We start from the raw sequence: 25,248 nt of genomic DNA on the forward strand, positions 1-25,248 counted from the left end.
TTCTGTCAACCCATTCCTGCATCACTGCCTCTCCATCAACAGTTGTCGCTAGAATCATACAACCATAGAATGGCTAAGGCACAGAAGGAGGTCGTTCAGCTTGTCGAACCCGTGCTGGCTCTCTGTTGGAGCAACTCACCTCGTCTCACTCCCCAGTCAGTTCAATTTTGGTGGTGGGAAAACTTCTCGAAAGAATAATTCGGGACAAAATTAATAGTCCCATGGACAAATGTGGGTTAATTCAAGAAAGCCAGCATGGATTTCTTAAGGGAAAATCATGTTTAACTATCCTTCTGGAGTTTTTTGATGAGGTAACAGAGAGGGTTGATGAGGGCAATGCTGTTGATGTGGTGTACATGGACTTTCAAAAAGTCTGGCAGCATCTGAAAGGTCACTGAGCTGAAACATTAACTCTGTTTTTCTCTCCACAGATGCTGCCAGATCTGCTGAGTACTTCCAACACTTTTTGTTTATATTTCAGATTTCTAGCATCTGCAGTATTTTGCTTTTATTGACTTTCAAAAGGAGTTTGATGCAATGCAACACAACAGACTTGTGAGCAAAGTTATAACTCATGGAATAAAAGGAACAGTAGTAACATGGATATGGAATTGGCTGAGTGACAGGAAATAAAGAGTAGTGAGCAATGGATGTTCTTCGGACTAGAGGAAGGTTTGTCGTGGAGTTCCCCAGGAGTCAGTGTTGGGAGCCTTGCCTTTCCTGATATATATTAATGACCTAGACCTTGGTGTACAGGGCAGAATTTCAAAGTTTATGGATGATACGAAAATTGGAAGCATTGTGAACTGTAAGGATGATAGTGCAGAACTTCAAAAGGACATAGACAAGTTGGTGGAATGGGAGGACAGATGACAGGTGAAGTTCAATGCAGAGAAATGTGAATTGATTCATTTTGGTAGGAAGAACATGGAGAGACAATACAGAATAAAGGGTACAATTCTAAAGGGGGTCCAGGAGCAGAGGGCCCTGGGGGTATAAGTCATTGATTGAGAGAGCGGTTAATAAAGCATACAGTATCCTCGGCTTTAGTGATAGAGGCATAGAGTACAAGAACAAGGAGGTCATGTTGAACTTGTATAAGACACTAGACTCAGCTGAAGTACTGAGTCCAGTTCTGGGCGCACACTTTAGGAAAGATGTGAAGGCATTGGAGAGATTATGGAAAAGATTCATGAGAATGGTTCCAGGGATGAGGAACTTCAGTTATGAAGATAGATTGGAGAAGTTAGGACAGTTTTCCTTGGAGAAAAGAAGGGTAAGAGGAGATTTCATAGTGGTATTCAAAATGATGAGGGGTGTGGACAGAGTGGATAGGGAGAAACTGTTCCCACTTGTGAAAGGATTGAGAACGAGAGGGCACAGATTTAAAGTAATTGGTAAAAGAAGCAAAAGCGACATGAGGAAAAACTTTTTCACACAGCGAGTGGTTAAAGTATGAACTGCCTGAGAATGTGATGGAGGCAGGTTCAGTTGAAGAATTCAAAGGGGAATTAGACTGTTCTCTGAAAAGGAAGAATGTGCAGGATTATGGGGAGAAGACGGGGAAGTGACATGAGGTGAATTGCTCATTTGGAGAGTCAGTGCAGACATGATGGGCCAAATGGCCTCCTTCTGTGTGGTAACAATTCTGTGATTCTGTGATTCCAATATTCGAGTCATTTCTATATATGGTGGTCCTGACACTGACCCTTGTGGACATCACTGTTCACCATCTTCCATTCTGAAAAACAACCAAATATCACAACTCGCTTTTCTTGATATTTCATCCATTTTTTAATCGAAGCAGATACTGACCCTCCTATTCCAGGAGCCTGAGTTTTGTTACCCAGCCTTTTATGTGGTAGTTTGTCAAACGCTTTCTTAAAATCCACATAGGCAACATCCATTGCTTTCCTTTCATCAACCTTTTCTGTTACTTCATCAAAAAAATCAGTTATTTATTAATGGATGCAGCACTGAAACAGGCCCTTCGGCCCATCAAGTCTGTGTCAACCAACAACCACCCATTTATACTAATCCTACATTAATCCTACATTCCCTGTCACATCCCCCACCATTCTTCTCCCACCTCTCTACACTAGGGGCAATTTACAATGGCCAATTTACCTATCAATCTGCAAGTCTTTGGCTGTGGGAGGAAACCGGAGCACCCGGTGGAAACCCACGCGGTCACAGAGAGAACTCAAATAATGAACTGATTGCCTCATTAGTTCTGTGAATAATACAATGATTTAATAGACAAAGATTTGAAACATTCCTGCCCATAAATCTTGATAACAGAGAGTGTGTGGATCTCCTGGCTCAGAATGTTTAATGGATACAGTCCTCATATCCGACAAGGAACCCCTGAACATCCACAGTAAAGACAGTGTGGATGAGGAAATGTAAGAGCCGGGAGCTGAAACTCAGGGACGGCCGAGCTCTCCTGTCATTGAGCTTGTGTGTCTGCTCTGCTCGCCGCACTTCCGGCTCTACTTTGTTTCCAATGAAAAGATGAAAAGGGCCGTTCGGTTTTCCTCTCACTGACAGCGTGTTTCACTCGGGTTAATATAACCCGGGACTTTTGCTGCTGAAATGAATTCTGCAAGGTCCCAGCAAACACACCAGCTCCCTCCTTTCTCCTCTCTTTCTATTGGATTGTTTTACCAGGAGGGGCTCAATAATAACAAACCCCCTGCAGGGAATGACCACAAATTGAGCATGTAAATGGGGCAAGTGGGCAGCTTTCTGGGTTCTAGGTTCTCCCTACCCCGCCGCTCCCTCCCTCCAGTCCAAGCCCCTCTTCGCTTTCTTTGGGACTTTGATAAGGGTGAAATGGGGAAAGTTCCCATTGATGTTTGAATGCTGTATTGCTGCAGGGATCTGCGCAGGCGCGATGAAGCCCCGCCCCCAGTGAGACGTCACAATGAGGAGTGGAGCGCATGCGCAGCCTTTCCCCAACCCAGTCTGTGAAGTCATTCACTCAATCAGGGGAAGATGGTTTAAATCAGCTGCGAATGGAGACTTCCCAGGCCTGGGGAAGGGAACAAACAGCATCTGCTTCCAGCAGCCACTGCTTTGGAACCTGAATGGATGTGGTTATTCTTGGACACAAAGAAAAGTGCAGCGAGCTTTTTCCAACACACTAAAATAAAAGCAAAATACTGCGGATGCTGGAAATCTGAAACAAAAACAAGAAATGCTGGAATCACTCAGCTGGTCTGGCAGCATCTGTGGAAAGAGAAGCAGAGTTAACGTTTCCAACATTCCGAAGAAGGGTCACTGACCCGAAACGTTAACTCTGCTTCTCTTTCCACAGATGCTGCCAGACCTGCTGAGTGATTCCAGCATTTCTTGTTTTTGTTTCGTGCCAACACACAGTCGGTGCAGGATCACTCCCAAAGCACAGAGATACTGCCAGCTCATCAGTTCCACTGGAACAAACAAAAGAAGTAGTCAGACACTGATCCCAAAGTCAAGAGACACATTTTCAATCCAACAGTCAAACAACAGCAGGAGAGACAGAAGTTGTTTCCATTTCACTCCAATTCAGTACAGCTGATAGGTTGATACATCAATCGCAGTCCAAAAACAAACTCACTGTCAGATCTAAATAAACTCTGTCACCATGGCCACATTTAAAAAATAAAACTTGAAATTGAACAGACAAAATTTACCTGATTGAAAGGTACAGAATGAATGCAAGGAGGCTTCAAGGGGATTTGGACAGGGTAAGTGAATGGGCAAGAACGTGGCAGACGGAATATAATGTGAATAAGTGTGAAGTTCTCCACTTTGGTAGAATAAACAGAAAGACAGAGTATTTCTTAAATGGTGAGAGGTTGGAAAGTGTTGATGTCCAAAGGGACCTGGGTGTCCTTGTTCATGAGAAACTAAAAGCTAGTGTGCAGGTGCAGAAAGCAATTAATAATGCAAATGGTATGTTGTCTTCATTGAAAGGGGATTTGAGTACATGGTTAAACATGTATTGCTTCAATTGTATAAAGTCTAGATGAGACCGCACCTGGAATATTCTGTACAATTTTGGTTTCCTTATCTAAGGAAGGATAGACGTGTCATGGAGAGAGTGCAACGGAGATTCACCAGACTAATCCCCTGGGATGGTGGGATTGTCTTATGATGAGACACTGCAGAAACTGGGCCGAAATTCTCTGGAGTTTCGAAGAATGAAAGGTGATCTCATTGAAACAGACAAAATTCTTACAGGGTGTGACAGGGTAGATATGGATAGGATGTTTCCTTTGTCTGGTGAGTCTAGAACAAGGAGACACAGTCTCAGAATAAGGATAGGCTATTTGAGACTGAGATGAGCAGGAATTTCTTTACTCAGTGGGTGGGAACTCTGTGGAATTCTTTCTCCCAGAGGGCTGTGGAGCCTCAATCATTGAACATATTCAAGACAGAAATCGATAGATTTCTAAATACCAACGGGATCAAGGGATATGGAGATCGCAGGGAAAAATGGCGTAGAGGTAGATGATCAGTCACGATCTGTTTGAATGGCGGAGCAGGCTCGATGGGCTGAATGGCCTAATGCCCCTATTTCCTATGATCCCATGAATCCCAATAATGTACATCAGACGTTAGACCAAGTCATGCATTACATACCAGTTCAAAAATCCCACAGAGATTAAGACTGAAAGATACAGTATCAATTCCATTACTACAAAATGAAGGACTTGGAGCTTGCAGACCAGCCCATGTATAAGATTGAAAGTTATATTTTCATTCACAATCGTTTTCACAGAGCTAAATATTAAATAACAATCCACAACTTGTACAGGACTACCAAATAAAACCTACAACTGTAAAATACAGTTAATCCATATTTTAAATTAAACACAAGGCAAACAAATATTGAAACATCAAGAGAGCGGGAAACAGTGAGAGCAGAATGGAGCATAAAGAGCCCAGGAGAGGGAGCAAGAGTTCACTCAGAGAGCAGGGAACAGCGAGAGCAGATGCAAAAAAAGGCAAAGGAAAACACAATTAATGGGAGAACACTGAATGGTGTAGAGGAAGTGAGGGACGTTGGAGTGAATGTCCACAGATCCCTGAAGGTAGCAGGACAGGTCAATAAGGTGGTTCAGCAGGTATATGGAATCCTTTCCTTTATTAGCTGAGGTACAGAATAGAAGGGTGATCTGGGTGTCCATGTCAATAAGTCACTGAAAGCTGACATGTAGGTGCAGCAAGCAATTAAGAAGGCTAATAGTATGTTAGCCTTTATCGCAAGAGGATTTGAATACAGGAATAGTGAATTCTTGCTTCAATTGTAAAGAACCTTGGTGAGACCGCACTTGGAGTACTGTGTGCAGTTTTGGTCCCCTGACCTTAGGAATGATATTATTGCCACAGAGGGAGTGCAACAAAGGTTCATCAGACTTGTTCCTGGGATGGTGGGACTGTCCTATGAAGAGAGATTGGGGAAACGGGCTGTATTCTCTAGAGTTTCAAAGAATGAGAGGTGATCCCATTGAAACCCACAAAATACTTAAAGGACAGTCAGGGTAGATGCAGCTGAGATGTTTCTCCTGGTTGGGGAGTCGAGAACCAGGGGACGCAATTTCAAAATAATGGGGAAACCACTTAGAACAAAGAACAAAGAAAATGACAGCACAGGAACAGGCCCTTCGGCCCTCCAAGCCTGCGCTTATCCAGATCCTCTATCTAAACCTGTCGCCTATTTGCTAAGGGTCTGTATCTCTTTGCTTCCTGCCCATTCATGTATCTGTCTAGATACATCTTAAAAGACGCGATCGTGTCCACGTCTACCACCTCCGCTGGCAACGTGTTCCAGGCACCCACCACCCTCTGTGTAAAGAACTTTCCACGCATATCCCCCCTAAACTTTTGCCCTCTCACTTTGAACTCGTGACCCCTCGTAATTGAATCCCCCACTCTGGGAAAAAGCTTCTTGCTATCCACCCTGTCTATACCTCTCATGATTTTGTACACCTCAATCAGGTCCCCCCTCAACCTCCGCCTTTCTAATGAAAATAATCCTAATCTACTCAACCTCTCTTCATAGCTAGCGCCCTCCATACCAGGCAACATCCTGGTGAACCTCCTCTGCACCCTCTCCAAAGCATCTACATCCTTTTGGTAATGTGGCGACCAGAACTGCACGCAGTATTCCAAATGTGGCCGAACCAAAGTCTTATACAACTGTAACATGACCTGCCAACTCTTGTACTCAATACCCCGTCCGATGAAGGAAAGCATGCCGTATGCCTTCTTGACCACTCCATTGACCTGCGTTGCCACCTTCAGGGAACAATGGACCTGAACACCCAAATCTCTCTGTACATCAATTTTCCCCAGGACTTTTCCATTTATTGTATAGTTCACTCTTGAATTGGATCCTCCAAAATGCACCACCTCGCATTTGCCCGGATTGAACTCCATCTGCCATTTCTCTGCCCAACTCTCCAACCTATCCATATTCTGCTGTATCCTCTGACAGTCCCCTTCACTATCTGCTACTCCACCAATCTTAGTGTCGTCTGCAAACTTGCTAATCAGACCACCTATACTTTCCTCCAAATCATTTATGTATATCACAAACAACAGTGGTCCCAGCACGGGTCCCTGTGGAACACCACTGGTCACACGTCTCCATTTTGAGAAACTCCCTTCCACTGCTACTCTCTGTCTCCTGTTGCCCAGCCAGTTCTTTATCCATCTAGCTAGTACACACTGGACCCCATGCGACTTCAATTTCTCCATCAACCTACCATGGGGAACCTTATCAAACGCCTTACTGAAGTCCATGTACATGACAGCTACAGCCCTTCCCTCATCAATCAATTTTGTCACTTCCTCAAAGAATTCTATTAAGTTGGTAAGACATGACCTTCCCTGCACAAAACCATGTTGCCTATCACTGATGAGCCCATTTTCTTCCAAATGGGAACAGATCCTATCCCTAAGTATCTTCTCCAGCAGCTTCCCTACCACTGACGTCAGGCTCACCGGTCTATAATTACCTGGATTATCCCTGCTACCCTTCTTAAACAAGGGAACAACATTAGCAATTCTCCAGTCCTCCGGGACCTCACCCGTGTTTAAGGATGCTGCAAAGATATCTGTTAAGGCCCCAGCTATTTCCTCTCTCGCTTCCCTCAGTAACCTGGGATAGATCCCATCCGGACCTGGGGACTTGTCCACCTTAATGCCTTTTGGAATACCCAACACTTCCTCCCTCCTTATGCCGACTTGACGTAAAGTAATCAAACATCTATCCCTAACCTCAACATCTGTCATGTCCCTCTCCTCGGTGAATACCGATGCAAAGTACTCATTTAGAATCTCACCCATTTTCTCTGACTCCACGCATAATTTTTCTCCTTTGTCCTTGAGTGCGCCAATCCTTTCTCTAGTTACCCTCTTGCTCCTTATATATGAATAAAAGGCTTTGGGATTTTCCTTAACCTTGTTTGCTAAAGATATTTCATGACCCCTTTTAGCCCTCTTAATTCCTCGTTTCAGATTGGTCCTACATTCCCAATATTCTTCCAAAGCTTCGTCTTTCTTCAGCTGCCTAGACCTTATCTATGCTTCCTTTTTCCTCTTAGCTAGTTTCACAATTTCACCTGTCATCCATGGTTCCCATATCTTGCCATTTCTATCCCTCATTTTCACAGGAACATGTCTCTCTTGCACGCTAAATCAACCTCTCTTTAAAAGCCTCCCACATATCAAATGTGGATTTATCTTCAAACAGCTGCTCCCAATCTACATTCCCCAGCTCCTGCCGAATGTTGGTATCGTTGGCCTTCCCCCAATTTAGCACTCTTCCTTTAGGACCACTCTCATCTTTGTCCATGAGTATTCTAAGACTTACGGAATTGTGATCACTATTCCCAAAGTAGTCCCCTACTGAAACTTCAACCACCTGGCCGGGCTCATTCCCCAACACCAGGTCCAGTCTGGCCCCTTCCCGAGTTGGACTATTTACATACTGCTCTGGAAAACCTTCCTGGATGCTCCTTACAAATTCTGCTCCATCTAGACCTCTAACACTAAGTGAATCCCAGTCAATGTTGGGAAAATTAAAATCTCCTATCACCACCACCCTGTTGCTCCTACATTTTTCCATAATCTGTTCACATATTTGTACCTCTGTCTCATGCTTGCTGTTGGGAGGCCTGCAGTACAGCCCCAACATTGTTACCGCACCCTTCCTATTTCTGAGTTCTGCCCATATTGCCTCACTGCTCGAGTCCTCCATAGTGCCCTCCTTCAGCACAGCTGTGATATCCTCTTTGACCAGTAATGCAACTCCTCCACCCCTTTTACCTCCCTCTCTATCCCGCCTGAAGCATCGATATCCTGGGATATTTAGTTGCCAATCGTGCCCTTCCCTCAACCAAGTCTCAGTAATAGCAATAACATCATACTCCCAGGTCCTAATCTAAGCCCTAAGTTCATCTGCCTCACCTACTACGCTTCTTGCATTAAAACAAATGCACCTCAGACCACCAGTCCCTCTGCGTTCATCATCTGCTCCCTGCCTACTCTTCCCCTTAGTCACGCTGACTTCATTATCTGGTTCCTTACAGGCTTTAGTTGCTACCTCCTTACTGTCCACTGACCTCCTCATTTGGTTCCCATCCCCCTGCCACATGAGTTTAAACCCTCCCCAACAGCGTTAGCAAAAGCACCCCCAAGGACACATAGGACAGAGATGAGGAGAAATGTTGTTACTCAGAAGGTTGTGAATCTTTGGAATTCTTTACCCCAGAGGGCTGTGGAAGCTCAGTCATTGAGTATGTTTAAAGCAGAGATTGACAGATTTCTAAATACAAATGATATAAGGGAATATGAGGAAAGTGTGGGGAAAAGGGCATTGAAGTGGATGATCAACCATGATCATATTGAATGGTGGGGCAGGCTCGATGGGCTGAATGGCCGACTCCTGCTCCTATGTTCCGATGTTCCTAACTCCACATGATCGGCGAGGCACAGCTTCAGGCCGACTTGTCGGGTGGTGTAAACAGATATCACTGCTTCTGATCTTCACCAGAACAGAGTGAGATGTAACATTGATCATCAAACAGACTGTGAGAGAATGCAACAGAGTAAAAGACTGTGGAATAACAAATAGATTTGATTGGAATGTTGAATTTTGATTGGAATGGATAAAACAGCAGATTAAATTGGGATTCTCATCATTATATTGATCTGGGACAGAAAAACGAAACTGATGGAAAGAAGGGAAGAAGGAAGAAAAGAAAGGATGGAACTGTTCAGTTTTTTTGAGTTTTTTCACCCACCCATCAAAGCTGGATTAAAAAGAAGATGCAAATAACAAAGAATTTCACCAAAAAGAGAGATTAAATGCTGCCGAAACCTTGGATCGAAGGATGCCCCAATAGATCACCTGTTTAACTGTCTCCTCACTGGGGGATTTCAATCAGTGAGTGATATTATTCTCTACCTTTTTTTTTGTTAAATGAACCCAGAACTGTCACTTGGAATTAATATCTGTGTTTTGACTCCTGAATAATAAAATTGTGAATTTCTCGATATTTTCTGGACACATTTCCAGCTGAAAGAACTAAGAACTCTTTTCTAATTAACTCAATACTATATACACACTCATCAAGCCTCCGATACTGACATCCTTGGTGCTGCTCTCTCCTCCCAAACCTCATCTCATGTGACTGTTACATCATCACTCTGACAGTGGGAGGGGTTGAAGCCACTGTTTTCAGCATTAACCCTTTACATCCTTGTAATACACTGTCTGTCCAAAAAATGGGTGGAGGGAACTTCTTTCATTTATTGAAACACCAACAGCTGCCAGTTGAAAATCAACTCAAACCCATCAGAGAGAGAGAGAGAGACTGTCAGAGAACTTCCTGCATCCAGTCCTGACCCTGTTACACTCCGCAACTGCTCACCCAGACCCCACTGAACACTGTTCCCGAGACACTTCAAATACTGTTTACAAAAGGCAGAAAACGTCAAAGTTAATCACAGCTGTATTGAATAGAACAAAGTTTAATATCTTCTCACCGTCTCTCGGTAACCACATGAGACACAGGTTTTCTTATTCGCTTCCTTTGATTTTTCTTGTTCCTGACTGACAAATATTCCAAACCTCGGCTCAACCCTCTCGCTTGCGTCATGTCCCAGTCACGGTTGAAAGCAACACATAACGACAGAAACACTCTGAAACAGACAACACGGTCACACTTTCCTTCAGTGAGATGAATGTCGAGCTTTTTTCCAGGTTGAATGCATCTGTGAACAAACTTCTATGAAAGAAGTTGCCTTTGAAATATCAGCACTGAATTTCTGTACAAGGAGGAACAGCCATTCCAAACTCAGATCCTTCACAATGGCTGTTTTCTCCTGTGACTGAAATTCATTATGTAATTTGAATTCGAAGTCAAAGTTCACAAGACATGGATAAAATTATTGATTAGGAAACTTCTAAAGCACACTGTAATAAGGCTCTGCTGGGAGATAAACCCAGGATCTCCTGTTTACTAGACAGGTGCTGTAACCAACTAAGCTACAGAGCCAGATTGAAAGTGCTTGTGCAGTTGAAATCAGAGAAGGGCACTATTTATTCTCAAAAAAAAACAACAAATGCTGGAACCACTTCGCAGGTCTGGCAGCATCTGTGGAAAGAGAAGCAGAGTTAACGTTTTGGGTCAGTGACCCTTCTTCGGAACTTCCGAAGAAGGGTCATTGACCCGAAACGTTAACTCTGCTTCTCTTTCCACAGATGCTGCCAGACCTGCTGAGTGGTTCCAGCATTTATTGTTTTTATTTCAGATTTCCAGCATCCGCAGTATTTTGCTACTATTTATTCTCATCCCATTTCTCCACTGGTCACAGAATATTTTAACTTTTCCCACTTACTGATACAGTCAATCATATTCTCTATTTTTCCCAGAACTGAGAATGAATGTTTTGGAAGAAAATACATAATTCAATTTTTTCCAAAAGGTTACAGAACACAACATGTGAGTAATATTCCCCATTGCTTTCTCAGTGCTGATGGATTGTGAAGCGGGAGTCAGCCAGAAGTCCCACTGAGCCGCAGTGACTCTGAGCTGACAATGAAATGAGATAAAGTTCAATCTTTCACAGTGAGATGCTGCAGAGAGATAAGATTCCCGAATCAAAGTGAGACTTTCTCATACTGTTGTTGAATTTCATTGCAAACACTCCTTGTACTCTCTGCTAGTGAAGCCTAAAAAAATGGAGAAACAGAATGGCACTCAAACTCACAACCCTGAGATGAAAAGTCTCATGTTCGACTGACTGAACTATCACTTCTACTCGGTCTCTTATTGTTTGGATGCAATGTATGCTCCGATGCTGGGGCAGCTTTCAAATCCTGCCATGGATCCACATGTCAGAGTGAGTTACATGTTGTAGACTCAAGCAAAGGAAATCTGCTCACTTCCAAAACTATCAGCGAGTTGAAGCTGATTACGATCAACATCATCAGAGGTCAGAACTACCTGGTGAAAGAAAATACCCTGAAGAAGGATCCACAATTATTCAAACGCATCGGCAAAGTGAAAAACAAAAAATCGATGAGTTAATCCAAGACAAACAACAGAAACACAGAAGAATTCCATTCCATACCAGAACCCAGTCCTGTAGTTTTTGGATCCAGCTCTCAGTTACTGCTTCACCTTCATACACACACTTGGCAATCTGTACATTTAGTTCATTTCAATTTTGTCAACAGGCTCTTTGAATCCAGTTCTCTGGTCCTAAATAGGCTCCGTGTGAAAGTCAACTCCGCTTTTTGTAAGGCTGCAACCAATACATGACCTTCAACTAAAAACACAAATGAAGTAGAGGTCATGCAGGATTTGAAAACAGGACCTTTTACATGCTATCCAATCACACACCCAAAGTGAAAAACATACCCCCAGACCAACAAGCCATTTGCAAAAAGTACCATTTTTAGCTCTCTTTAGTACTGTGCCATTAAGTATATATTGCCTCTCCCTGTTCCTTCTGCTCAAGTGCATCACCTCACACAAGTCATATTAAATTCCATCTGCCACCTGTCTGCCCATTCTGCCTATCACTGTCCTGTTGCAGGCAGGTCATTTCATCCTCACTGTTTACCACTCTTCCAGGTTTGGTGATTTCGGTATATTTTGAGATTCTACTCCATATTCCAAGATCCTAATCATTTACATATCGCAGGAAAAGCAGTGGTTCTCGCAGTGACCATTGGAGAACACCCACTGTCGACTATCCTCCAGTCTGACAAAGAACCATTTACTACGACTCTTTATTTTCTGTCCTTAAGGCAATTTTCTATCCAATTGGACAGGGAGTCTCCTATTCCATGAACCTCAATTTTGTTCACCGCCCTTTTATGTGGTACCTTCTCATCCATTCTTAATCCATCCATCCATCCTGTCTTAAAATCCATCATCCTCCTGTTTGTTCATCAAAAAATGCAGTTAGTCAAGCATGAACTCCCATTTATTAATCCATGCTCACTCTCCTCAATTAAGTCAAATCTCTCCAAGTGACTGTTGCTTTTTTCCCCTAATTATTGTTCCTAAAACCTGACTCACCACTGCTGTTAATCTAACTGGCCTGTAGTTACCTGGATTGTCCTTACACCCTTTGTTGAAATAGGAAGTCACATTTGCCACTGTTCAATCCCCTGGCACCTCCACAGTGCTTGTTGGGAGGGTGTTCCTGGTTTTTGACCCTGCAACAGTGAAGGAATGGCGGTACAGTGCCAAGTCAAGATGGTGTGTGACTTGGAGGGGAACTTGAAGGTGGTGATGTTCCCATGCGTCTGCTGCCTTTATCCTTCTAGGTGGTAGTGTTTGTGGGTTGGAAGGTGCTGTTGAAGGAGGCTTGGTAAGTTGCTGCAGTACGTATTGTAAATGTTACACACTGTTGCCACTCTGCACTGGTGCTAGAGGGAATGAATGTTTAAGGTGGTGGATGGGGTGCCAATCAAGTGGGCTGCTTTGACCTGATGGTGTCAATCACTTGAGTGTTGTTGGAGCTGCACTCATCCAGGCATGAGTATTCCATCAAATTCCTGACTTGTGCCTTGTAGATGGTGGGCAGGCTTTGGTGAGTCAAGAGTTGAGTTAGTTGCCGCAGAGTTCCCAGCCTCTGGCCCGCTCTTGTAGTTGTAGCTGTAGTTGTAATTGTAATAGGCAACCGTCCGTCTCGGAAGGCGATGGGCTACACCCAGGGTGTACGTCACTTCTGTATTAAACATCATTTGTTGTGGCTGTGGAGGACGACTCGCGTGTGACAATCCCTTCCGCAGCTGGTACAGATGAATATCATTGGCCTGAGGTCGACTGATAATTTGTCCTTCCTCTGGGCTCTCTTTCCCTCCAAATGGTCATTTCTTTTGTCCTCTGCTTTTCCCATGGTCTTCCTGAATGCCTTTCTCCAGGAATTCCAGTCAGCAGGAAGGACTTCCCATGCATCGACTCCAATCCCAGTCAGCTTGAGATCTCTCTTGCAGATGTCCATGTATCACAGACGTGGGTGACCTGTTGGTCTCGTGCTGATAGCAAGCTCACCAAAGAGCGTGTCTTTGGAAAGGCGACCGTCATCCATTCAGCACACATGACCCAGTCAACAGAGTCACCGCTGACTCAAGAGGGCAAACATGCTGCAGATCCCTGCACGCTGGTGTACTTCCGCATTCGGCTCTCTGTCCTGCCAGGAGATGCCCAATATCCATCTGAGGCAGCGGAGGTGGAAGCTGTTCAGCTGCTTTTCTTGAATTGCATAAGTTGTTGATGCTTCTCTATTGTAAAGGAGGGTGCTGAGAACACAAGCCTGGTACACGCAGAGCTTTATATTTTCGATCAGTTTGCTGTCGGTTCATACTCGTCTTCTCAACTTTGACATGACAGCTGCAGCATTGGAAATCCTGGTGCTGATTTCAGTATCAAGGGACAGATTGCTGGTGATTGTTGATCCAAGGTATGTGAACTGTTGACAACCTCCAAAGTGAGGTTGTCGATGTTGATGGAAGGTGGAGTCTCTACGTCCTGACCCATAACTTTGATCTTCCTGATGCTGATCACCAGTCCAAATTCCTTGCAGGGCAGGGAGAAGCGATCTACAAGCTGCTGCAAGTGAACTTCATTATGGGATGTTAGCACAGCGTCATCAGCAAAGAGCAACTCACAGACTAGGAATTTACCCACTTTGGTCATGGCGCGCAGTCTTGCCAAGTTGAACAGCTTGTCGTCAGCTCTGGTATGCAGGTGGACACCCCCATCTGAGTCACTGAAACTGTAAAATAGCAGCATGGAGAAGAATATGCCAATTGTAAAGGATGTGAGCTGTGAGGAGGTTACAAGGAGGTTTCCAGGGGTCTTGGAGAGGCTAAGTGAATGGGAAAGAACATGACAGATGGAAAATAATGTGAATAAATGTGAAGTTATCCACTTTGGTAGAATAAACAGAAAGATAGAATATTTCTTAAATGGTGAGAGCTTAAGCACTGTTAATGTCCAAAGGGACCTGGGTGTCCTTGTTCATGAGACACTAAAAGCTCACATGCAGGTGCAGCGATCAATTAGGAAGGAAAATGGTATGTTGGCCTTCACACAAAGGGTCTTGAGAACAGGAGTAAAGATGTCTTGCTGCAATTGTACAGAGCCTTGGTGAGACCGCGCTGGAGCATTGTGTCCAGTTTTGGCTTCCTTATCTAAGGAAGGATATACTTGCCATAGAGGGAGTGCAGCAGAGGGTCACCAGATGAATCCCTTGGATAGTGGGATTGTCCAATGAAGAAACTGGGCCTGTATTCCTTACAGTTTCGAAGAGTGAGAGGTGATCTCATTGAAACTTGCAATATTCTTACAGGGTGTGACAGTGTGGATGTAGACAGGATGTTTGCCCTGGTTGGTGAATCCAAAACCAGGAGACATAGTCTCATAATAAGGGATAGGCCATTTAAAACTGAGATGGGTGGAATTTCTTCATTCAGAGGGTGGTGAATCTTTGGAATTCTCTACCCCAGGGGTCTGTGGAAGTTCAATCATTGAGCATGTTCAAGACAGAAATTGATAGAAATCTTGATACTCATGACTTCAAGGGATATGGGGATAGCATGGGAAAGCAGTGTTGAGGTAGATGATCAGCCATGATCATTGAATGACAGAGCAGGCTGGACGGGCTGAATGGACTCCTCCTATGTTCCGAAGAGAGTTGGCACCAGGACGCAACCTGCTTTATCCCACTGCTGATCGTGAAAGCGTCTGATGTTGCTCTATTGTAACTCACAGAACTGTGCATGTTTTCGTAGAAAGAAGCGATGAGGTCCAAGAGTTCAGGAGGGCAGCCTAGTTTCCATAGCAGTTTGAAGAGTCTTTCTTTGCTGACAAGATCCAAGGCCTTGGTGATGTCTATAAAGACAATGTAGAGTGGTCTGTACTGTTCACAGTACTTCTCCTGTAACTGCCGACGTGAGACAATCATGTCGACTGTCAATCTGCCAGCTCTGAAGCTGCACTGAGACTCAGGATAGATGTGTGATGTCAGGGTCTGCAATCCGGTCAGAGAAATGCGAGCAAAGACCTTCCCCACAATACTTAGCAAGCAGATGCCTCGGTAATTTCTGCAGTCACTGCGATTCCCCCTTATTTTTGTACAAGGTGACAATACTTGCATCACGTATGTTTTGAGGTGCAGATCTTTCCTTCCAACAGAGACACAGAAGTTAATGGAGATGCTGCAGCAGAGCTGCTTTTCCACTTTAGATGATTCCAGGTGGAATACCATCATTTCCCGGGGCTTTACCACTGGCAAGATGGTCAATGGCCTTGTTGAGCTCTATTATGGTGGGGTCACTGTCCAGCTCCTCCATGACAGGGAAGTCTGGAATGGCGCTGAGAGCTACTTCAATGACAATGTTCTCCGTTATGTAGAGTTCAAGGTAATGCTCCACTCACCTTTCCATCTGCTTGTTAGGTTCAGTGATGATCACCCCTGTCTTTGTCTTCAAAGGTGCTGATTTAGTTACTGCTGCTCTCATTGCTTTCTTAATTCCTTCATACATCCCTCTAGCATCCCCAGATTCAGCAGCAGATTGTATGATGCCGCAGAGTTTTAACCAGTATTGATTGGTGCAGTGCCGAGCAGTTTTTTAAAATTTCCAAAATATACTTTATTCATAAAAAATCTGTAAAAAATACATGACCGAACAGTTTCAAACAGCACCAAGTCAAAAAATGCAAACAGCGCAAGGGAGATCAGTTTCCTTCAATACAATCATGAGTTGCCTCACAACCCTTCCATTTCATTTGTCATGCCATATACATTTTTACATTTTACAGCAAATGAAAATTTTCCCAATACAGTTCGAGTGGTTTCCCATGGATCCAGCTCCTCAGTTCAGCTTGGTGGGGGGACCTTACACAGTTGTCTTTCCTCATTGAGCCTTTGCTGCGGCTGCCCCAAGCTTTAGTGCGTCCCTCAGCACGTAGTCCTGGACCTCGGAATGTGCCAGTCTGCAACATTCGGTCGTGGACAACTCTTTGCTCTGGAAGACCAGCAAGTTTCGGGCAGACCAAAGGACGTCTTTCACTGAATTGATAGTGTTCCAGCAGCAGTTGATGTTTGTCTCAGTGTGCGTCCCTGGGAACAGCCGTAGAGCACAGACTCCTGAGTTACCGAGCTGCTTGGGATGAACCTCGACAAAAACCACTGCATCGCTTCCACACCTGCTTTGCAAAGACACATTTCAGAAGGAGGTGGGCCGAGCAGTCTGCAGAGACTTGTTTCTGGCAGCTCTGAGAGCATCTAGATGTTGTTAGCTGGGTACTGGTTTGTAGTTCATGAGGGCTCTCCTCTTAGTTGCAATAACTGACTCTATTTCAGTCCAATAAGCCTCACACCAGTCAGCATTCCTCCCATCTCTTTTCCCATACACAGTGAGTGCAGAGTTATAGATGGTGGTGTGCAGATGATTCCACTTTGACACTGCACTGAGGCCTTGAGCATTGTTGTTTGAAAGAGCCTGATCGAGGATGTTGAGGAACTCCTGGGTCCTTTCTGGATCAGTGGTTCGGCAAGTGTTGATCAGAGGACGACCTTTCTTCATGGATGGATGAAGCTTCCTTGTCTGAAGCCTGACCTTGTTACACACCAGGGAATGGTCAGTGTCACAGTCAGCGCTGTGATAGCTGTGCGTGATGAGGACACTGCTGAGGGTGATACGTCTGGTGATGATAAGGTCTAGCTGGTGCCAGTGGCGTGATCTCGGATGTCTCCAGGACACCTTGTAGCACAGCTATCCCTGGAAGTAGCTGTTCATCACACAGAATCCATGGTGACAGCATAGCTCCAGCAACCTCTGTCCATTTTTGTTGATCTTGCCAATCCCCTGGTGCCCTAAGCTCATTGGCCAAGCTATAGTCAGTATCGAAGTTTGCGTTGACGTCTCCTAGAAGGTACAATCCCTCAGTGCTGGGAATTCTACTGATGGCAGTGTCAAGTGTCACATAGAATTGATCCTTGACATCTGGGGTGGAGGTGAGTGTCGGCACATAGATGCACATGAGATTAACTGGGCCCGCGCTTGTTGACAACTGAAGAGTAAGAAGTCTCTCTGAGCCTACTGCGGGTGGTTCACTCATCGCAAGTAGCATGTTATTTACTGTGAAACCCACTCCATGCTCACGAGTTGCCTCTTGGGCTTTCCCCTGCCAGAAGAAGGTGTAGTGTTTCTCTTTGAGGGATCCACTTTGAACGAGTCTAGTTTCTTGCAGAACAGCAATGTCCACATTGAGTCTTGTGAGTTCTTTGTCCATCACAGCTGTCTTGTGTGTGTCATCAACCTGCAGAAGGTTGTCGGTAAGGCCAGGACACATGGTCCTTACATTCCAGCTTGTGATGCGAAGGACTGGTGTCTTCTTTGTTGAGTTTGTTTTTCTTGGTGCATAGATTATCGATCCGCCTGTTGAGAGATGACTCTCTAAGCTCCAAGCACCCATTGAAGCAAGCAGGTCGTGGCAGGATAGCAACTAACTGACTGGGGGCTGCCCAGCTTGGAGTACATGGTAGTTATCCAATGAGGTCTGATGTTGTCTCCCACTGTCGGAAGTAACCCCTGGTGCTCATACCCTACACCAATTGAATGAGAGCTTATAATCGGTAACTGTTTCTTCCCATGTTGCTTTAATGTTTAACCACAAAGTTGGAGTGTCCTCTCCTGGGCAAATAGTATGGAGACCCTGAGCATCAGGACCCCCTGTCAGCATTGCTGGTATTGTCCAAAGGAAAGGGAAAATCCAGTACTGTTTGGTACCAGCTCTGCTACAGGAGTTGCTGGAAAACTGCCTGATAAGTAACAGGTAACTGCCTCCAGGACTCCACTCCGGATTTACTGTCCAGGTTTACTCCCTAACCCTGCTTTTCTCTCAAGACACCCAAAGAGAAGTGAGACTTTTTGCCCATCGATGGGGCTCTGTTTCCTGGCATCAGGATGGAACCGCAAGCCAGTGGGCCTGCATGACATGCACAAGGATATCACACACTGCCCCATCCCTGTGACAGCTCAGAGAGAGACCCTGATGATAATGCACCCCACAGGAACATCACAAACAGCCCCCACCCTAAAACAGATCAGGGTCAGACACTGCACACATTACAACAACAGTGACATTACTATATTCGTCCCTCCATTCTGAAAAACAAGCATTCACCCTACTTTATGCTTTCTGTCCCTCAGCAAATTTTGTATCTACACTGCCACTGCCTCTTTAATCCCATCTGCTCCAATTTTGTTAGCAAGTCTATTTTATGGTACTTTTTCAAACACAATTTTGAAGTCCAGACACACACCATCAACCTCACCACCCTGGTCAACTCTCTGTGAAACTTCATCAAAGAAATTAATTCATTATTTCAGACACAATCTTCTGTTAACCAATCTGTGCTGGCTGTCATTTATTAGCCCATGTTCGACCAAGTGACAGTTAATTTTCTCCTGGATAATTGTCTCTAAAATTTTCCCCACCACCGTCTTTAGACGAACTGGTCTGTCGTTCCTGGGTTTATCTCCCTTTTTAAACAGGGCTGTAAAATTAGCAATCCTTGCAGACTTATCTTTCAGTTCTGGAAAGTCTATTGTGGACAATCTCTTTGGGCATGACTTTAACCAATTAAGGCAACAGGATAATTGATTAATAAGTCCTGAACATTTATTGAGAGGAAAATAGTACTTAATAATTGAAAGTAAAATTATATTTAACAAACTTGGACAATATAACTTTACAGCTCTAGCAGGAGTGTGGACTGGTCGAGCTTGGTCTCAGAGTGTCACGGTCCTCTTTGTCCAGCCTAGATCCCTCGTCAGGTGGAGAACTTGGTTGATGATCTGAGCCTTTACCCCTGAGATCTTCTAGTGTTCCTGCACACTGACACCTTACAAGATCCCTACTTTTAACCCCTGGATGGCCATCACACCACCATGTAAAATAATAATTGCTCCTATCTGTTGCTAGGTACATTTAATTAGTTCTTAATGATGTCTTCCACTAAGAGCCACCTGTCCTCAGAATCTCAGACATGAGTACAATGGAGTGGTTTCACACTGTCGCCCAATCTGATCTGAAACAAGTTTCCTATTCATTAAATCGAGACTCCTGAAGGTCACGATGTACCATACCATGGGTTTTATCAGGGGTCCTAGAAAGGTCCATTGTTTGAATACATTTCGCTGAAACTGCCCTTTCCCACAAAGACACAGAAACTCACAGTAATTAGAATGAACTAACTTTAAATGAAAACCCATTCTCTCTAAAATGATTATTGATTCATTAATTATAACTCAATCATGGTTCATTACTTTTACAATCATCTGTTTCAGGATGGGTAGCTACTCATTAATTACACAGGATATAAACGTTGGTACTGAACACAAAATGGCTCCTTTGGTCATGTGTTAATTATAAAATAGCTTTCTTAACCTTGTTAGTTATTACAATGGATACGTTATAAAAACGGTCAAGTTAAACTGATATCAAACTACCCAAGCTTACCTCCATCCTCCAGTCCTCTGGCATCATTCCCATATTCAAGGAGGATTGAAAGATTGTGGTTCGAGTCTCCGCTATTTCCACCCTGACTTCCCTCAGCAACCCAGGATTCAGCCCATCCAGACCGGGTGACCTTTCTACTGTGAACACTGCCAACCTTGTAATTGTCTCCTCTTTATCTATTTTCATCCCCTCCAAATTCTCCACAATCTCCTCCTTTACTGTGACATTTGCAGCATCCACTTATTTTGTGATGACAGATTAAATGTACTTAATTAATACCTCAGCCACACCCTCTGCCTCCACAGGATCTCTAATTGACCCACCCTTTCATTGACTGTCCATCTGTTGGTCAAAGACTTCAGTGTTCCCAGTCATGTGACCTGCTAATCTTTTCTCATACACTCTCTTGCTGATCTCATTTCCTTTTTCAGCTCTCCTCTGCACTTTGTGCATTCTGCTTGTTTCTCTTCTGCATATGAATCCTCACATGATTTGCAAAAACTCACACGGCCACCGGGAGAACCTGCAAACTCCGCACAGGCAGTACCCAGTAACAAACCCGGGTCGCTGGAGCTGTAAGGTTGCGGTGCGAACCACTGCACCACTGTGCCACCCGAAAATCTGACTTTGGTGGGACGCGAACCCACAACCTTTCAATATCATTTTTCGCATCATTTAGAAGTCCAACACACTATCCATTGCGCCACAGAGCCACCTTTTCATTGCATGGATGTTACTTGCCACTTATCAGCCCAATCCCAATATGGTCCCGGTCTCTCCAAATGTGGACATGGACTGCTTTAGTATCTGAGGAGTTGCTAATGCGACTGAACATTTTGCAATCATCAGTGAACATCCCCACTTCTAACCTTATGATACAGGGAAGGTCACTGATGAAGCAGCTGAAGATGGTTGGGGCCTAGGACGTGACCCTGAGGAAATCTTGAGCAATGTTCTGGGACTGATATGATTGGCCACCAACAACCATCACCATATTCCTTTGCACGAGGTATGACTCCAACCAGTGGAGAGTTTCCCCCTGATTGACATTGACTTCAATTTTGCAAGGGCTCCTTGATGTCCTTGGCAAGAACAGTCAATGTTACCTCACCTCACCTCCTGAATTCAGCTCTTTTACCCATATTTTGGCCAAGGCCATAGAAAGTTCAGGAACTGAGTGGCTCTGGCGGAACCCAAACTGAGCATCGGTGAGCAGGTTATGACTGTGTAAGTGCTGCTTGATAGCACTGTCAACGACACCTTCCATCACTTTACTGATGATCAGGAGAAGGCTGATGGGGCAGTAATTGACAGGGTTGGATTGTCCTGCTTTTTGTATACAGGACATACCTGGGCAATTTTCCACATTGCCGGGTAGATGCCAGTGTTGTAGCTGTATTGGAACATCTTGGCTAGCGGCGCGGCTAGTTCTGGAGCACAAGTCTTCAGCACTACAGCTGGGATGTTGTCAATATCCAGTGCCTTCAACCATTTTTTGATATCATGTGGAGTGAATTGGATTAGCTGAAGATTCGCATCTGTGATGCTGGGGACATCAGGAGGAGGCCAAGATGGATCATCTACTTGATACTTCTGGCTGAAGATGGTTGTAAATGATTCAACCTTGTATTTTGCACTGATATACTGGTCTCCCCTATCATTAAGGATGGGGATATTTGTGGAGCCTTGACCTCCTGTGAATTGTTTAATTATCCACCACCATTCAGGACTGGATGTGGCAGGACTGCAGAGCTTTGATCTGATCTGTTGGTTGTGAGATCACTTAGCTCTGTCTATTGCATGCTGCTTCCACTGTTTGACATGCAAGTAATCCTGTGTTGTAGCTTCACCAGGTTGACACCTCATTTTTAGGTCTGCTTGGTGCTGTTCCTGACATGCCCTCCTGCACACTTCATTGAACCACTATTGCTCCCTTGGCTTGATGATAATGATAGAGTGAGGGATATGCCAGGCCATGAGGTAACATATTGTGTTTAAATACAATTCTGCTGCTGCTGATGGCCCACAGTGCCTCATGGATGCCCAGTTTTGAGCTGCCAGATTCCTTTGCGCTAGGTATGACTCCAACAAGTGGAGAGTTTCCCCCTGATTGACATTGACTTCAATTTTGCAAGGGCTCCTTGATGCCCTTGGCAAGAGCAGTCACTGTTACCTCATCTCACCTCCTGAATTCAGCTCTTTTGCCCATATTTGGGCCAAGGCCATAATGAGGTCACGAACTGAGTGGCCCTGGCGGAACCCAAACTGAGCATCGGTGAGCAGGTCCTCAGAAATAATTGGAAAAAAGTTCCTAAGGAATTCTAAGTGTCTGGTGCTTGATAGCACTGTTGATGAGATCTTCCATCACTTTGCTGATGATTGGTAGCAGACTGATGGGGCGGCAATTGGTCAGATTGGATTTGTCCTGATTTTTTTTACGGAAAGGGCACACCTGGGCAATTTTCCACATTGTCCAGTAGATGCCTGTGTTGTAGCTCTACTGGAACAGCTTGGCTGAGGGCGCAGCTAGTTCTGGAGCACAAATCTTCGGTACTGGAACCGGGATGTTGTTAGGGCCCATAGTCTTTGCTGTATCGAGTGACTTCAGCTGTTTCTTACTATCATGTGGAGTGAATCGAATTGGCTGAAGACTGGAAACTGTGATGCTGGGGACCTCAGGAGGCTGAGATGAATCATCCACTGAGCAATTTCTGACAGAAGATTGTTAGAAATGCTTCAGCTTTGGTTCCAGCATCATTGAGGATGGGGATGTTTTTGGAGCCTCCTCATCTCATCTGTCCACCTCCATTCATGACTGGATGTGGTAGGACTAAGGACCTGTGATCTGATCGTGAGGGAGAAATCTATGCGTGGAGTGGTGGGATCTATGGAGAGTGACCTGAAGAGGGTGTCCGAGCCTGGAGTGGTGGGATCTATGGAGAGTGATCCTGACGAGTGTGTGTAAACCTGGAATGGAAGCTTTCTGTGAAGGTACAGGAGTAGGCCATTCAGACCCAGTATTTTATAAAGGTTTATCATAACTTATTTACTTTTACTCTGTGCCTCTATTAATAAAGCCAAGTGTCCTGTTTGCTCTTTGAAGCCTTTTCAAACCTTCTAAGATTGGTGTACATTGTCACTTTGTTCCTGCATCCACTTTAGAATAGTACCATTTCATTTATATGGCCTCTCCTTATTCTTCCTCCCAAATTGTATCTCTTCACAATTCTCTGTGTAAATTTTATCTGCCATGTGAAAGCCCATTTTACCAGTTTTTTGAAGTTCCCCTGAAGTGTGTTATTATCACTGGCACAGGATGAAATTCCCGAGCATTCTTTGATGCTATCTCCATGGAAAGAGCAATCTTACACGTTAGCTCAAATGTAGGATTTTGTGTGTTTAGTATCTTTTCTCATCCACCAATATAAGCACAAATCTGTCTCATAATGCACGGTCTAAGAATGTGCCAAAGTTGCAATGTAGTGATAAATTCTTCAGTTCCACAATGTACTCACCAACTATTTCACTACTTTTCTGCTTTCTGGTTCCAAATTTCTAGCTTGCCGTGATCTCTAGTGGCTTAGGGTTAAAATGTTCCTCCAACTTGGTGATGATTGTTTTGAATGGCACATCTTTTGCCTTGATGGGAGCAGGAAGATTTGTTAGCATGTCATACACTTCCAGGCTAATTTCCATTCGCAAAATTCTTTCTTGCCCTCAAGAATTGCCTTATTCTGAGTCTTGACCTCTTTATTTTCATCTTCACATTCCAATATGTTATTAGCTCTGAAAAACATGTCCATTCTTTCAATATATCAACTAAATCGTTCTCGAGCCCTTTCATATGTTCCTAGCCTTCCGATGTATCCCATAGGTTCAGCCATATTGTCCCAAATAATCACTTTGAATGTGATGCACACTAATACCCTGCAACATCTCATTCAACTGAGGAGACAGTGTGTGGCCCAGGCTTCACACAATCCACCCAAATTCTCCACCATCCGAACAGGTAGGTCACCAGGAGCTGGCTGATCTTGTTCACTTCAGTCCCTGCTGCTGTTTGCTGCCTATATTTACAAACTTTTATCTCATCCTCATCACCATTTTCTCAAAGATATTCAGGGGGCATCAGCAGAGAAAATATACACCAAGCGTGGCAAGTGCAAGGAATTGTTTATTTACATCATTAGATCATGAATATAATATACAAATACATTACCTGTGTGAGTCACATCTCGATCACTGATACTTTTACACCAGATGTGTCTGAATAAATGGAACCTCATCACAATATACACTGTCACCTTTCAATGTTTAGTGGAAAGGTTTGATGGCTTGATATGTGTGGTTTCCACATTAATGTGTTTGTACAAAGTTCGGAGCAAGCCGGAGATATGAATAATTTATTGGGAAATCTTTAAGCACATCTCCATGTCTCTCACTCACAAAGATCTGCAAACACATGGATTCAGAAAGAACCTGAGTGCAAAATCAACAGAAAAAAACACAGCCAGAGAGACTTGCAATAACCTGTAGCTCAGGGAAAGTACATGATGTTATGGAAGGGACTTCGAACTTTTTTTTTGTGAATTTTATTTTGTTGAGGAAATTATAATCAAACTGAATAAATGTAAGACCAGTTCTTTTTCAAGAGGGCACTGAAAGTATTAATTTGACAACTATGTTGACAAGTTGTCACGACTCAAGTTAAATGTAGAACAGAAGCCCTGGTAACGGGGAAATGTGGACAGAGAAGTCAGTCGTGCCTCTTAATTGGACAAGCCCGGCAGCAGCAGCGCGCACCAAAGAGGGCAGAAAAATCGCAAGCTTTTGTTTGGAGCAGTCATTGTGTTTTACCTTCTGGAGTGAGCAGCTGATAAAGTTAGCCAGAAGAAGTGTCAAGGAATGAGAGAAGACCGCAACCCACCTTGTTTTGCAGCAAATCTTGAAAAGACTCTGAGAAGTTCACTGTGTCAATTCGTCTCATATTCTGTCTTTGAAGAAAGCCTGCTAAAATTAATTCTCAACCCCGCCTCTAAATAAACTCTTTTAAAAGACCCTAGTGACCTGTGTACATGTACTCGGAAATTAGACTGTATGTCAATTTTGGAACAACATATCTCATCTGCTGTTTTCTTCAGAAATGAGCAAGTAATCAGTCCAAGTGTTTTTTTTTTGTCTTTAACAGAGCTCTGAA

General features: G+C 44.1%; 1 protein-coding gene and 1 non-coding gene across 2 annotated transcripts in view; both read right to left on the reverse strand.

The window, feature by feature from the left end:
- LOC137364982 (oocyte zinc finger protein XlCOF7.1-like) overlaps positions 1-25,248 on the reverse strand; it is a gene marked incomplete at its 5' end in the record, with an annotated part of 660,565 nt that overhangs the window by 461,956 nt on the left and 173,361 nt on the right. The window lies entirely within an intron of this gene.
- On the reverse strand, positions 10,483-10,556 carry trnat-agu (transfer RNA threonine (anticodon AGU)). The gene has a single exon. It is a non-coding gene; the product is annotated as a tRNA-Thr (tRNA).

Source organism: Heterodontus francisci, unplaced genomic scaffold, assembly GCF_036365525.1.
Source record: "Heterodontus francisci isolate sHetFra1 unplaced genomic scaffold, sHetFra1.hap1 HAP1_SCAFFOLD_43, whole genome shotgun sequence".
Classification (NCBI taxonomy): domain Eukaryota; kingdom Metazoa; phylum Chordata; class Chondrichthyes; order Heterodontiformes; family Heterodontidae; genus Heterodontus; species Heterodontus francisci.